The 16396-nt window shown below is 43.0% G+C and overlaps 1 protein-coding gene across 3 annotated transcripts in view; it reads right to left on the bottom strand.

Annotated features, from left to right (window-relative positions):
- Positions 1 to 16127, bottom strand: part of CUL2 (cullin 2) — an 88749-nt gene extending 72622 nt beyond the window's left edge. Inside the window, exon 1 of one of the 3 annotated variants that reach the window (XM_030941101.1) lies at positions 15922 to 16127. The gene's annotated coding sequence lies outside the window, so the exon portion shown is untranslated. Of the gene's footprint in view, positions 1 to 15390; positions 15539 to 15673; positions 15876 to 15921 lie in introns of those variants that run through there. The other 2 variants (XM_030941102.1, XM_030941103.1) reach the window with 2 other exon arrangements.
- Positions 16128 to 16396: the final 269 nt, after the last annotated feature.

Below are 16396 nucleotides of genomic sequence, written 5' to 3'. Positions count from 1 at the left end.
GAGACCATCAGCCTGATTCATACACTTGCCTTTACCCTTCCTATTTTCTCTACCTGAAGTGCTCTTCTTTTCCTTAGCTGCCCCCTCCACCCATTCCACCTAACTCCCACTGACAGTCTTGGGACTTGGTCCATTAGCTTTTTGTTGTTTTTGTTCCTGAGAAAGAGTCTTCCACTGTCACCAAGGCTGGAGTGCACTGCAACCTCCGCCTCCCGCGTTCAAGTAATTCTCCTGCCTCAGCCTCTCAAGGAGCTCGGATTACAGGTATGAGCCATCACACCCTAATTTTCATATTTTTAATAGAGACAGGGTTTCACCATGTTGGCCAGGCTGGTCTTGAACTCCTGAGACTCAAGTGATCCGCCCGCCTTGACCTCCCAAAGTGTTGGGATTATAGGTGTGAGCCATTGTGCCTGGCCTACATCTGCTTTTAAGAAACTTTCTTGGACCATTTAAGCTAGGTAAGGTGTCCTAGCATAGGTATTACCTGAGAACTCCATACTTTCCTCTATCAGAGCACTTCATCACTCTGAACTGTAATTACCTGAGTGTTTCTGAGAGTGCGGACAATTCTGTAACTGCATACCAAAAAGCTGGCAATGCTCCCCTCACGTTCACTTTCTCCTGTTATAAAATGGAATTATTTTATACATACTGCTTGTAAATCAGTTTAACAGTTGCAGAGACTTTTTTGGCTTTATGGAATCAGACTGACACTGACTTATCTGTTGAGATTGATAGATTTCTGGTACTATAGGAAAATACACAGTTACAATCCATGCTTGGATGGACAGAAAATCTGGAAGCCAAGGTGCGAGAAGCACCAGCCCTTGAAACCCACTGAAAACTGACAAACCAATAGCAGGAAGTATGCTGAGACAGTCCATCAGATTCTCTGCTTCCCCAGCAGAAAGCTCACATAACTAGGAAAATTAAGTTTCTTTGTTTCCTTGAAATTGCTTAGTAATAACATTTAGGGAAAGTTTACATAAGGATGTGAAAGAGACCCAGCAAAGAAGAAAGAGGACCACAGTCACACTACTTCTACCTCCCAAGCTGTCAAACAACTCATATATCAGTCTTGTTCTTCATTCCTGTGCCTTAACAAGATTCCCATGAGCACTCAGATTGTGTCCCATCAAGTAACTGCAAAAATCCAAATCTCCTGAAATCACCACAGTTCCCTTTAGCTTTCTTGTGAGTTACACTCTTCCAACAATGGGGTTTTAGGCACACAGTTACATTGGCTAGGGCCACTTATGGGCCCTAAAACACACACACACACACACACACACACACACACACACACACACACGCTCCACATTTTAAAAAACTGCAAAATAAAAATTTCTATTTAATTATCTGTTTCCAGAAAACATATGTCAACGTTAATATATTTGCAACATTTTTGTTACATTTGAAAACACTTGTAGATTTGATTTCCTCACAGCATAATTTCTAAATATGCATGATTGTCAGTAATAATTACAAAAGTGAATTATAAAACAGTTACCACATGACCCAGCAATTCCACTCCGAAAGTATAAAGAGAAATAAAACTCCCAAGAGAAATACAACATATTCACATAAAAACTGGTACACGAATGTTCACTGCAGTATTACTCATAAAGGACCTTGAAATAGCTCAAGTGTCTATCAACTGATAAATGGTTAAATCAAATGCAATATATCCATACAATAAATTATTATTTGGCAATACAAGGAAATGAAGTACTGATACACACTATCACATGGATGACTCTCAAAAACATTCTACTAAGTGAATGAAGAGGGCCACAAAATAGCCACATAATGTATGATTCTATTTATATGGAGTATCAAGAATAGGCAAATCTATAAAGACAGAAAGTAGACGAGTGGTTGCCTAGGGAACTTGGGGGGAAAATGGGAAATGACTGCCAACAGGGTGATGAAAATGCTCTAAAGTTGACTGTGATGACAGCTGCAAAACTCTGCGAATATACTAAAAACCACTGAATTGTATATTTCAAATAGGTAAACTGAATGGTATGTGATGTATATCTCAATAAAGCTGCTATACATTTAAAAATGATTTATAAAAATCCTACCAAAAATTTTAGAGCAATTTAATGGGGATGAGGTGGAAATAAGTATCAATACATCCACATGGTCGTTTAGTATAAAATTCTGAAATCTCAGTCTCTCTCCCACCACTCCCGTGTATGACCTGGCTGCCACCTCCCATCGCCAGAGGCAATGTTATATGTTCCTGGGTGTATTTTACACATATACGTGATTTGTTATTCCCTTTTACATAATACAAACATGGTCTTTTTTTCATCTGTTTTACATAAATGGTATACTATTCACATTGTTATATATCTGCCTTTTTCTCTTAAGAGTATATTTGGGGCCAGACGCAGTGGCTCATGCCTGTAAGCCCAACACTTCAGGAGGCCAAGGTCGATGGATCACTTGAGGTCAGGAGTTTGAGACCCGCTGGCCGACATGGTGAAACCCCGTCTCTATTAAAAATACAAAAAAATTAGCCGGGTGCGGTTGTGGGGGCCTGTAGTCCCAGCTACTCCAGAGGCTGAGGCAGAAGAATGGCAGAAACCCAGGAGGCGGAGCTTGCAGTGAGCCGAGATCGTGCCACTGTATTCCAGCCTGGGCGACAGAGCAAGACTCCGTCTCAAAAACGAAAACAAAAACAAAATTAGCCGGGTGTGGCGGTGGCTGCCTATAATCCCAGCTACTCAGGAGGCTGAGGAGGAGAATCGCTTGAACCTGAGAGGTGGAGGTTGTAGTGAGCCGAGATCATGCCACTGCACTCCATCTTGGGCAACAGAGCAAGATCCCGTCTCAAAAAAATAATAATAATAATAAAGTAAAAAGAAATAAAAATCAGGCCAGATGTGGTGGCTGACACCTGTAATCCCAGCACTTTGGGAGGCCAAAGCGGGCGCATTACCTGAGGTCAGCAGTTCCAGACCAGCCTGACCAACATGGAGAAACCCTGTCTCTACTAAAAATACAAAATTAGCCGGGTGTAGTGGTGCATGCCTGTAATCCCAGCTACTCAGGAGGCTGAGACAGAAGAATCGCTTGAACCTGGGAGGTAGAGGTTGTGGTGAGCCAAGATCGCGCCATTGCACTCCAGCCTGGGCAACAAGAGTGACACTCCGTCTCAAAAAAAAAAAAAAAACAAAAAAAAAAAAAAAAAGAAAGAAAGGAAAAGAAATAAAAATAATAATAAAAATATATATTTACAGATGTAATGATATGCTCTCTGAAATCTGCTTCACAATTAAACAGCTTGCTCATGAGTTGATAACTGTCAAGGATGAATAACAGGGACATGGGGATTTATTACAGTATTCTTTTGTTGGTATGTGTTTACAATTTTCCATAATAAAGGAATTTAAAAATCCTACTCATAAACATCGTTAATATTTTCATAACTTTAGGGGAGAAAGCACATCATTTCTTACTAACTGAAAGGTGTTACTAACCTTCTTCCCTTCTGAGACTCTTAACTTTCCTGTGAGTTTTAGGTTTCTAAAGTTGTAGGAGAGCTCACAAAACACATGGTACTGTCCCTAAACATGATATGTTAACATAGCCTGACAAAAATGTCCACCTCCCAAAAATTTAAATTACTAATAGCAGAAATAAAAAAATATATATATATTTTTAAGATCAGATGAATTTTTTTTTTTTGAGATGGAGTTTCGGTCTTGTTGCCCAGGCTGCTGGAGTGCAGTGGCACAATCTCGGCTCACTGCAACCTCCACCTCCCAGGTTCAAGCAATTCTCCTGCCTCAGCCTCCTGAGTAGCTGGGATTACAGGCATGTGCCAACACACCAGGGAAATTTTGTTTTTTTTTTCCTAGAGATGGGGTTTCTCCATGTTGGTCAGGCTGGTCTCAAACTCCCAACCTCAGGTGATCCCCCTGCCTCAGCCTCTCAAAGTGCTGGGATTACAGGCATGAGCCACTGCACCCAGCCCGACTTTTTTCATATAAAGAGATTTGTTCCTGTGAACTCACTTGCTGAAGCAAAAATAAACAATTTAGATAATTTCAGCAGGTAAAAGTTACAGTCTCTCAAAAGATTGATTTTGGTGTTTCGTATTTTACTTACCTTCTAAAAGTATAATTATCAATAATGTAAATGGCTAACCTCTTACTATTTTGATTCTCTTTATAGTGAATAAAACTCCTGAATGATGATTTATTTCAGTATTGATCATTAGCAGCAATAAAAATCTGGCATCCAAAAATTACCAGTAAGATACAATAGAGTGCTCTAAACTGACTTCAGATAGTTAAGACACCACAATTAGTTTTTAAATGCCACTCAACAGGCTTAGAGCAGATTTCCTTCTAAATGCACAAAATGAGAAAATACTTAAGATCCAATAAAGAGCCTTACAGTAGTCCCCTGCCTTATCCAAGGGGATACATTTCAAGATCTCCAGGGATGCCTGAAACTATGTTTTTCCATATACATACATACATACCTATGATGAAGTTCAATATATAAATCAAGCATAGTAAGAGATTAACAATAACTAGCAATAAGATATAACAATTATAACAATATGCTATAATAAAAGTTATATGAGTATGGTCTCTCATAATATCTCACTGTGCTGTACTTGCCCTTCTTGTGAAGGTGTGAGAAAATACAATGCTATGTAATGAGACGAAGTAAGGTGAGTGACACAAGCATCAGAAGGTCGGCATTAGGCTACTCACTACTAACCTTCTGTATTCTTGAATATGTATTACCATCCCTGACTTAGAGTAAATGGCTTAGTGTCATTCGTTTCTGGGGATACCTTGCTGAGTCTTCAAATAGGCTCAATGCTTTCTGGCGCAGTATGTTGCCATCAAGTGGAACTTGTCTCTGCTCATGTCTTCCACCCACCAGTGTAATGCCTTTTCCAAATTAACTAAGCACTTATTACACAATGTAACTATCACTTTTACAGTTTGAGGTTTGACAGCAAAACTAGTAAGAATTTGTCTTTCTTTACAATTTCTTTTCTTTCATAATTGTGAAGACAGAAAAAAATTCTTACTAGACCTGTTTACAGTAGGTCTTAGCAACCTCAGCCTATTATTTTTTTCTTTCCTTATTGAGAACTTTCAACTTTTCACGTAAAGGAAGCACTCTGTGGCAGAAGCCTCTCTGGTGTATCCATATTGCTAGGATTACTACTCCTGTACTTTGGGGGCCCTTATTAAGTAAAATCAGGGTGACCTGAACACAAGTACTGCAAAACTGCAACAGTCTATCTGATAATCAAGACAGCTACTAACTGAATAATGGCAGGAAGCATTGACAGCGTAGAGATGCTGGACAAAGGGATGATTCATGTCTTTGCAGGACAGTGCAAGATTTCATCACACTACTGAGGACAGTACAGAATTTAATTATGAATTATTTCTGAAATTTTCCATGTAATATTTTCAGACCCCACTGACCATGGGTAACTAAAATGCAGAAAACAAAACTGTGAATAAGGGAGGCAGGCAGGTGGAATACCATATTAACTTGGCATTATTTTCCATTTCCATAGGTGGACCCAAAGCTCCCAATGGTGCACACTGACCAAATATGTTGCCATCATTTAATATTAAAATAAGCTCCAAGAATGCATCTAAACATTTTCATCCTGCTGTATGAAATGAGCAAGCCATTGGATATAACTAAGAATTCCCTTTCTTACTTGGAGGTTAAGGGTGCAAAGTTTTTTGTTGCAGTAAGGTTTGACCCACAGAGCTCTAAGTACTCCACAAACGTCATTTCCATCATGACTCTCCTGCTTTAGAATTCCTACTTTTATTTATTTGTTTATTTATTTATTTTTGAGACAGGGTCTTGTTCTGTCGCCCAGTGCAGTGGTATGATCCTGGCTCACTGCAGCCTTGACCTCCTGGGCTCAAGTGATCCTCCTGCCTCAGCCTCCTGAGCAACTGGGACTACAGGCACACCCACTGCACTGAGCTACCTTTTTGTATTTGTAGAGATGGGGTTTCACTATGCTGCCCAGGCTGGTCTTGAACTACTGACCTCAAGCTTCCACCAGCCTCGGCCTCCCAAAGTGCTAGGATTACAGGTGTGTGCCACTGCACCCAGCCTAGAATTTCTAGTAGTACGTTTTTTTCTTTTTTTTCTTTTTTTTTTTTTTGAGACAGAGTCTCGCTCTGTCGCCCAGGCTGGAGTGCCGTGGCGCAATTTCGGCTCACTGCAATCTCCACCTCCCGGGTTCGCGCCATTCTCCCGCCTCAGCCTCCTAAGTACCTGGGATTACAGGCGTGTGCCACCACGCCCAGCTAATTTTTTTATTTTTTTTTTTAGTAGAGATGGTGTTTCACCATGTTGATCAGGCTGGTCTCAAACTCCTGACCTCGTGATCCACCCGCCTTGGCCTCCCAGAGTGCTGGGATTACAGGTGTGAGCCACCACGCCTGGCCAGTAGTATGTTTTTTTAAAAAAGAAATGAGTTGGAAAAAGAGTGAACAGACCTGGTGAGAGGTCTGAGAGACCTGGTCTTTACAAAAAATAAAATTACAGTAGTTAGGCCCTCTGGTTACACATGCCCGCAGGGAGTCCCAGCTACTCAGGAGGCTAAGGTGGGAGCTTGGCTTGAGCACAGGGAGAGTTCAAGGTTACAGTAAGCTACAATGGCACCACCGCACTCTAGCCTGGGCCAAAAGTTCAAGATCTTGTCTCAAAAAAGCAGCTACCTGCTTCCAAAAATAAACCCACTGCACCAGAATAAAAGACCCCTCTCCGCAATGAACTTTAGACTTCCATATAAGCCTGCACAGTCTGTACTTTAAGTTTTCACATCGCTCTTGTCAGCTTGAAGTTTAATGCCATTTTCACTTGCTTTCTCACTTTTTGTTCAATAATCTAGTCAATGAATTTAAGAAACCAACTGACATTTTTTTAAAAACTATTCTCATATATGTATCCCCGATCTTGGGTAAGTTAGAGAATTTGAATTTCTGAGTCCCTCATGACAAGCAAGCCCATTTTGTATGAATACTAGACAAAGTTAGAACCAACCAGGCTTTACACAAATTATCGAAACACTGAGAACACATTTTTTGGCTGTGTGCAGTGGCCCATACCTATAATCCCAGCACTTTGCGAGGCCAAGACAGGCAGATTGCTTGAGCCCAGGAGTTCGCAGCCAGCCTGAGCAACATGGTGAACCCCGCCTCTACAAAATACAAACAGATTAGACAGGTGTGGTGGCATGCACCTGTAGTCCCAGCAACGAGGAAGGTTGGGATGGGAGGATCACTTGAGCCCAGGATGTGACCGCAGCACTACAATCTACTGTATTTGCTGGCTTCTATATAATACATTAAAAACTATGTCCTGACACTGCTATAGAAGACGAAGGCACGGAAGAATAATTAAACGGGATACAGTCATGGCAGATGCATATCAATTATCCCTCTAGCAACTTTCTTGACACCTCCTGTTTGTAATCCCAAAGAGAGCCAGTGAGGCGGCTCAAGATTGTAACCCCAGCATTTTGGGAGGCCAGCATGGGAGGATCACTTGAGCTCAGGAGTTCAAGACCTGCCTGGGAACACAGCAAGACATCATCTTGACTGAAAAGAAAAAAAAAAAATTTGCCTGCAGTGAGTTATGATCACACCACTGCACTCCAGCCTGGGCAACAGAGCCAGACCTTGTCTCTCAAAATAAAAAGTTCAGATACATGCTACGACAAGGATTAACCTTGAAGACATTATGCTAAGTCAAATACACCAGACACAAAGTGAAAAATATGGTCCTACTTAAACAAAAGTATATCTGTGGGCAAATTCACAAAGAAGATGAGATGTTATCAGATGCTGGGGGAAAGGGAAATGGGGAGCTACTGCTTCATGGTTGCACAGTTTCTGTCTAGTAATGAAAAAGTTTTGGAAATGGTGGTTTTGGAAATGGTGGTGAGGGTCACAATGACACTGTAAATGCAATTAACACCACTAAACTATACACTTAATGACGGTTAAATTGGTAAATTTTATGTTATGCACGTTTTAAGTGCTTAAAAACTAGATCACAGGTACAAAGTTCTGATGTCAGAGAAGTATCTGAATCTCACTGCAAAATGTTCTCTAAAAATTTTTAAATGGATGCATTCTAATCAAAACAATACTTGGAACTATGATGACAAAATATTATTTTTGGTTCAGACAGACTATTATCAAATAAAAGAGAAATATTTTGAGATAAAATTTTTCTGAAGGCTCAGGACTACTTGGGGATCTTTCTCTTGATGTCACATTATTCATTATTTTGGTAACCATACACTACTTACATAATTACTATGACTATTAGAAAGGTATCTTTGGCTGAGAGCAGTGCTTCATGCTTGTAATCCCAGCAGTTTGGGAGGCCAAGGCAGGCAGATCACTTGAGGTCAGGAGTTCGAGACCAGCCTGGCCAACATGGTGAAATCCCGTATCTACTAAAAATAAAAAATTAGCCAGGTGTGGAGGCAGGTGAATTGCTTGAACCCAGGAGGCAAAGGTTGCAGTGAGCCAAGATTGAGCCACTGCACTCCAGCCTATGCTGAATTCCCTCTCAAAAAAAAAAAGAAAGAGAAAAAAGAAAGTTATCTTCTATTTCCCACCATCAGAAAACAGCAGTTATAAATAAAGGGGCAAGGCAAGCATTAATCCTGTGGTAATGAATTGTAGTCAAAGGCATCATTTACAAACTCATGGTTTTGAATACACAAACACACATATACATGAAGATAAAAGGATATACACATAGATGTTTGTGTATGCTTGGATGAATATACATATATTTCTAGCTCTGTTCACTGAGAAGGGCCTAGGAGCAATGACACCACAGTGGCAATAAGCACACATAGAACTCAGATGTTGGTTTCTAAATATTATTCTCCAATAAAAGGAACCAGAGCTCCTCCCTGGAAAAGTGATTGATTCCAAGGCTGAAGCAGGAAAAATACAAGTTGAACCTAGAACATTTATGATGCCAGAAAACAGAAGGTGCTTTCCCCCCACAAAATGAGGGTAGGGGCATGTCGAAAGGACATAAGCTAAACTAAAGGTCAAAAATGGAACAAATCAGAGCAAGAAAATACTGATAGGATTAGATTATAAAACATAGGCAGGTCACAGTGACTCATGCCTGTTGTAATCCCAACACTTTGGGAGACCAAGGCAGGAGGACTCCTTGAGCCAAGAAGTTCAAAACCAGCCTGGAGTATAATCTGTACTTTCTCTCCTTCAACTGAATTAAAACAAGGCTAAGATACTTTTAAAAATTTACATATGGTAAATCCATGTTTCATTATTTGAAAAGCAACCTACAATAGAAAAAGACTAAGTCACTGAATTAATAGATATAACTAATATTATTTATAATGTTAAACTATATAAAAGAGGCCAGGCGTAGTGGCTCACGCCTGTAATCCCAGCACTTTTGGAAGGCCGAAGAGGGCAGATCTCTTGAGGTCAGGAGTTCAAGACCAGCCTGGCCAACATGGCAAAACCCTATCTCTACTAAAAATACAAAAATTAGTCAGGCGTGGGGGCAGACACCTGTAATCCCAGCTACTTGGGAGGCTGAGGCAGGAGAATCACTTGAACCCAGGAGGCAGAGGCTGCACTGAGCTGAGATGGGGCCACTGCACTACCGCTTGGGTGACAAGAGTGAAACTCTGTCTCAAACAAACAACCAAACAAGACAATACCCCACCTTAAAGCAAAAGAAAATACCCCACCTCTCCTCCTCCAAAAGAAAAATCAACAGGGTTCAAGGTATCCCAAAAGTTTCTACAGATTCAACACCACAATCTTAACCTAACATACTACTGTCTCAAAACTTTTAAGAATCAAAGGAATTGTCTCCAATAAGCCTTTCCCAATGAAAAGCCAAATATAAAGTACTGACATAGAAATCTATACATTCTTAAAGGTAACCCAAAGATTATGCTAACTGCAATATGACAGATACATTACTGTTAAGATTCAAACCCAGGCACAGAGCCAAATTACTCTGAATAGATATTGTGATTAACTGATTACTGAGAGAGGGTTCAGTCATACATCTCATAGATCAATAACTTGTTATAAATCTCACAACATTCCAAATCACTGCTTGTTCTTCCAAGATTTAACATGAGCCAGTCATAAGTCTTCCTAATATTAAGATTCTAGGGCTGATCCTGTCACCAATTTACTTAAAAATAACTGAGAGTAGGACGGGCGTGGTGGCTCACACTTGTTAATCCCAGCACTTTGGTAAACTGAGGCAAGTGAATCATGAGGTCAGGAGTTCAAGACCAGCCTGGCCAACATGGTGAAACCCCATCTCTACTAAAAATACAAAAAAATTAGCTGGGCAGCCTGTAATCCCAGTTACTTAGGAAGCTGAGGCAGGAGAATTGCTTGAACCTCAGAGGCGGAGAATGCAGTAAGCCGAGACTGCACCACTACACTCCAGCCCAGACGACAGTGTAAGACTCTGTCTCAAAAAATAATAAAAATAACTGGCTGGGCGCGGTGGCTCACACCTGTAATCCCAGTACTCTGGGAGGCTGAGGCAGGCAGATCACAAGGTCAGGAAATTGAGACCATCCTGGCTAACACGGTGAAACCCCCTCTCTACTAAAAAAATACAAAAAATTAGCCAGGCATGGTGGCGGGTGCCTGTAGTTCCAGCTACGTGGGAGGCTGAGGCAGGAGAATGGCGTGAACCTGGAAGGCAGAGCTTGCAGCGAGCTGAGATCGCGCCACTGCACTCCAGCCTGGGTGACAGAGCAAGACTCTGTCTCAAAAATAAATAAATAAATAAAAATAAAAATAACTGATTGGGCCGGGCACGGTGGCTCACGCCTGTAATTCCAGCACTTTGGGAGGCTGAGGTGGGCAGATCACGAGGTCAGGAGATAGAGACCATCCTGGCTAATGTGGTGAAACTCCGTCTGTACTAAATTAGCCGGGCATGGTGACAAAAAATTAGCCAGGCATGGTGATGGGTGCCTGTAGTACCAGCTACTTGGGAGGCTGAGGCAGGAGAATGGTGCGAACCAGGGAGGCGGAGACAGAGCGAGACTCCATCTCAAAAAAACAAACAAACCTGATAGTGCATATGAAACACTGCTTTCAATCACAGCCAGACATTTTTCCAGAATACACAAAGAACAGGCAGATAAGGTAGAACACAAAAGAAACAGTGCAAACTTTTGTAAAGTCTCACAAAAAGAAACAGCTTTTTGCATTGAGGGAGGAAAGGCGTAAGGGTGGAAAATCGGTTGGGTACTATGTTCGGCACCACTGTATCCTAAACCTCAGCATCACACAATATACCCAGCTAACAAACCGACGTGTGTACCTCCTGCATCTAAAATGAAAGTTCAAAAAGGTAAAAATAAAGAAACAAGCAGCCTGGCCAACATGGTAAAACCTCGTCTTTACTAAAAATACAAAAATTAGCTGGGAGTGGTGGAGGGCGCCTGTAGTCCCAGCTACTCGGGAGGCGGAGGCTGCAGTGAGCTGAGACTGAGCCCCTGCAGTCCAGCCTGAGCGACTCCGTCTCAAATAAAAAAAGAAATAAGGCCGGGCACAGTGGATCACACCTGTAATCCTAACACTTACAGAGGCTGAGGTGGGAGAATTGTTTGAGCCCAGGAGTTTGAGACCAGCCTGGGTAACACAATGAGTCCCTCTTTGCTCTGACACCCAGGCTGGAGTACAGTGGCTCACTGCAGCTCCACCTCCTGGGTTCAAGTAATCCTCCCACCTCAACCTCCCTAGTAGCTCAGACTACAGGCATGCACCACCACACCTGGCTACTTTCTATATTTTTTATACAGACAGGGTTCGCCATGTTGCCCAACTTGGTCTCAAGCTGCTGGGCTCAAGTGATCCATCCACCTCAACCCCCCAAAGTGCTGGGATTACAGGCCTGAGCCACCATACCTGGCCGGAAACAGCCTTTTAAGCAACTCCACACCTGTAGGTCAAAAACTTAACGAGACCAGCCTGGCCAACATGGTGAAGCCCCATCTCTACTAAAAATTCAAACTCCAGCCTAGGTGACAGAGCAAGACTCCATCTCAAAATAAATAAATAAATAAATAAATAAAATGAACTTAACAAGGGCAGGGACCAAATCAGAATATACTGCAGTACTCCCGTTTTCTCCTCTTCTTTCTACATTCTCTGTGTTCTCATCCTATTTCGTAACTTAAGTACTATTTAAACTCTAAAAAATACAAATGTCAAAGTAAGTGTACTACCATTTCTGCAAAGTGGGGACAATATTTGCTTATATGTCTACAAATATTTTTTTCCAAGGATATCTAAGAAACAGCTAACAATTTTTGGCTCCAAGGAAAGCTGGATGACAAGGGTGCAAGAAGTGGAGAGAGATTTTCATTCTATTTCCTATTAACAGTTGTATATTTTGGTTTTCTGTCTGTTTAAAACAAACATATATATATATTAAACAAACATATATATTATAAACAAACATATATAATGGGTCTCACTCTGTCACTCAGGCTGGAGTGCCGTGGTGCAATCATAGATCACTGCCACTTCCAACCTGGGCATCCGGCCTCAGTTTCCCAATAGTGGATACTACAGTTATGTGCCACCACGCCTGGCAAATTTGTTTTTAATTATTTTTTGTAGATATGTGGTCTCACCATGTTGCCCAGACTAACATTTTAAATTTTGAGCCACGTGAATATAGTTTTTATTAAAAACATTAGTATACCAATAAGTAAACGCTGAGGACTCTCCATATCCATCTTTCTCTCTTCACTAGAAGTTAAGTTCCATGAAGCCAGACATTTTTAAACTACTATATCCACACATCTGGTTTAACGCTGGTGCTTGAGAAGCCCTTGTTGAATGAGTGAATCACTCCTCAACCTCTCACTAAGTTCCACACTTATTTCCAATCACCTACTTCTCACCTCCACTTGAACAACGAGATCCAACTTAACATGTCCAACCCAACTCCATCCCATACAACAGCCTGCTTCCCCCACCCTCCTCTTCATCTCAGTACACAGCATCATCATTCTTCAGCAGAAGCCAAAAACCCGGGAGTGACCCCTGTCCCAACTGCATGCTCATCTAAAACATGACAATTTCAATAAGTATCTTCAACTCCAAAATAAATCTCAAAACCTTTCACTTGTACCTTAACCCTCCACAGCCACTGCTCTCCTCACTGGTCTCCTTGCGTCTCTCCTCTTCTCCAATCGAGTCTGATTCTCACCTCTTCTCCAATCGAGTCTGATTCTCAATCAGACCTTATCACTCCCAGTTTAGAAGAGTTCCAAAAGCCTTTTAATGTATCATAAGAACAAAAGCCAACATGATCCAGCCCCTGGCTAGGACCCACCTTTAATCTCTATAAAGGTCCACCTTAAGCCAATTTCAGTTTGTCGGATCCAAGTTTGATAACATCTCAGGGTTTTTCCATTTGCTCCTCCCTAAAACAGGAAAACTTTCCCCTCAGAATTTCAAACTTTACCTCAGGAAGGTCTTTTCCGGTCACAGTATCTGAAGTAATCCCCCAATTACTACCACAACTCCTTACCTTATTTCCCACACAGCACTTATTCTCTGAGATTACTTCTTATTTACTGTCTGTCTCTCCATCCCAAGCCAGAATTGACACTCCAAGAGGACAGAAATTTAATGGGTCGGCCAGGCATGGTGGCTCACGCCTGTAATCCCAGCACTCTGGGAGGCTGAGGAGGGTGGATCACGAGGTCAAGAGATCAAGACCATCCTGGCCAACAGGTTGAAACCCAGTCTCCACTAAAAATACAAAAATTAGCTGGGCGTGGTGGCATGCACCTGTAGTGCCAGCTACTCAGGAGGCTGAGGCAGGAGAATTGCTTGAACCTGGGAGGTAGAAGTTGCAGTGAGCCGAGATGGCGCCACCGCACTTCAGCCTGGTGACAGAGCGAGACTCCATCTCAAAAAAAAAAGAAATGTAATGTGTCTTGTTTACCCTTGTATCTTTAATGCCTGCAGCACTGCTTGACAAAGAAACCAGGTACTTAATAAATATTTGTCAACTGACAGACAACACAAAAACAACTTTAAAGAAGGTCCATAACATTTAATCTAGTGACAAACTGGTGATGGTAAAAGACATGGATAATCTTCACAATTATACAACATTTAAAGCCACCAGAAAGGATGGAGAATGAAGAGTACTTTAGATGCAGGAGAACATCCAAATACTCAAAAGGCAATTGAAAAGGAATTTTTCCCACGCTATGTGCATGCACATTGTAGAAATGCTCCCCCAATTCATAAACAGCAACTGAAAAAAACAAGTAATTCAAAATACTGTGGGCTGGGCGCTGTAGCTCAGGCCTGTAATCCCAGCGCTTTGGGAGGCCTAAGCAGGGGGATCACCTGAGGTCAGGAGTTCGAGACCAGCCTGGCCAACATGGTGAGACCCCCCCCCCCATCTCCACTAAAAATACAAAATTAGCCGGGCGTGGTAGCACATGCCAGTAATCCCAGCTACATGGAAGGCTAAGGCAGAAGAATTGCTTGAACCTGGGAGGCGGGGGTTGCAGTGAGCCAAGATCGCACCACTGCACTCCAGCCTGGGCGACAAGAGCAAAACTCCATCTCAAAACAAAAAAATTGTGTACTTCTGTTACCTCAGGTGACTCTTTTGGAAGCATCTTCCAGATACTGTATACGGGCAAAAGAAGCAAAGTATAGCTAATTTGTTCATGTGTTTGTCTTGAAAAGGGATGTAAGATTCTAAAGGGTAGGCAACAGTATTTTGAATGTTTTTAAGCGATTATTGTGTAGTCAGTTGTCAATCAGATCAAAGTGATTATTTCTCATACTTTACTACGAAGGTAGGCTTGGGCCAGGTCTAGTTCAAAGACGTTTACGTTGAACAGTCACAATCTATAGCGAATGTTAATATTTTGCATCTTCAAAATTTAAACGCCCAGGGTACTGGCCTTCAACTGTTAATATTAATCCATGGGGCAAAGATGTGGGCTTAACATTAATAACAGTCTGCAATTCACAGATGTTTTATTTGCTTGCACGTAATGGTAGGGAATGGTCCAGACTCCCTAGAGGATAAGCAAGTGCTAGAAAGCGTGTGAGGATCTTATTTCACCAGACCCTAAGTGTTGAGAGAAGAGGTCTAGCTAGCATGCACGTAGGATACTCCTCCCCAAAGCTATCAATCTTTGCATTCTGCAGAAACAAAAGTGAAAACACTCGTGGTAAGGATGCATGAGATACACCCCCCCCACACACACACACAAACACACAGAGTTGTGTATTCGTGTGAGCACGTAGATATTTAGAAGAGTACACGCACTCTCACCTTCCCTCCTTCGGAGGAAAATGGGGCCGCGGGAGAGGCGGCCAAGATCGGGTTGGGGAGGCCCGGGATCCAGTCCAGGGGGTGGCAGGGCTTAGGGGTCAGCGCTCTCGGGAGCCGAGGTCACTTACAGGATACCATCTTACCGGACCTCCCCGTTACATCCCTCTCCCCACACCTCGTCGCCCCCAACTCCTCTCCTCCGCCCCGGCCCCGCCACCCATTAACCGGGAAGGGAAGTTTCCCGGTGCCTGCAGCCCGGCTCCCCGACCCTCAGCGGGGTTACCTTCTGCAGAAGCAGGGCAAGGGGCAGGGGACAGGGGGAGGGGGAGGCAGCCCGAAGGACTGAAAGACGAAGCCCCGGCGAGGAAGGTGGGCGGAGGCGGCGGCGGCGGCTGTCAGCTCGCGTTCCCCTGTTCACAGCGCTGCCATTACTGTGCGCCGAGGCCGCCTCCCCGGCCGGCCGCCGCCACCGGCCCCGGAGACGCGGGGGGTGGGGAACGAAGCCCGGGGAGCCCGCGCGCCGACACTCACCTGTCTCCGCGAGGAAAGACAGCGAAGTCCAAGGCCGCCACCGCTGCCCGGCGGGACAGGGGCGGTAGGGAGGGGGGAAAGGGGAGAAGGACGGGCCGATCACGGGATCCGTAAAACAATCGTCCTCCTCTGCCTCCGGCTTTCCCCAACACACACCCTCCGGTCTCCTTCTTCCGCTGCTGCCAAATCCCCCCCCGCCGCCGGAAAGCAATGGTAGAGGCTGCTTTACGGCAAGCGCAGGGAGCCAAGCTTCGTGTGATTGCAAAAGGCCACGAAAATTAATATTCCAAGTGATTCCTTGCTGGGCTTGCTGTCAATGAGACAATTGCGGTTCGCTGAGCTGATGGACACAGTACCCATTCACTACCCGTTAGTCCAGGGACTGCTAATAACAATATGTTGGAATGGTGCTTTCAACAGAAGTATGTTTTCCTTGTTTCAGACCTCTGTGAATATCCTAAGACACCACAATCCT

This window comes from Rhinopithecus roxellana, chromosome 11 (genome assembly GCF_007565055.1).
Source record: "Rhinopithecus roxellana isolate Shanxi Qingling chromosome 11, ASM756505v1, whole genome shotgun sequence".
NCBI lineage: Eukaryota > Metazoa > Chordata > Mammalia > Primates > Cercopithecidae > Rhinopithecus > Rhinopithecus roxellana.
This window is presented reverse-complemented; position numbering and strand designations above follow the sequence as displayed.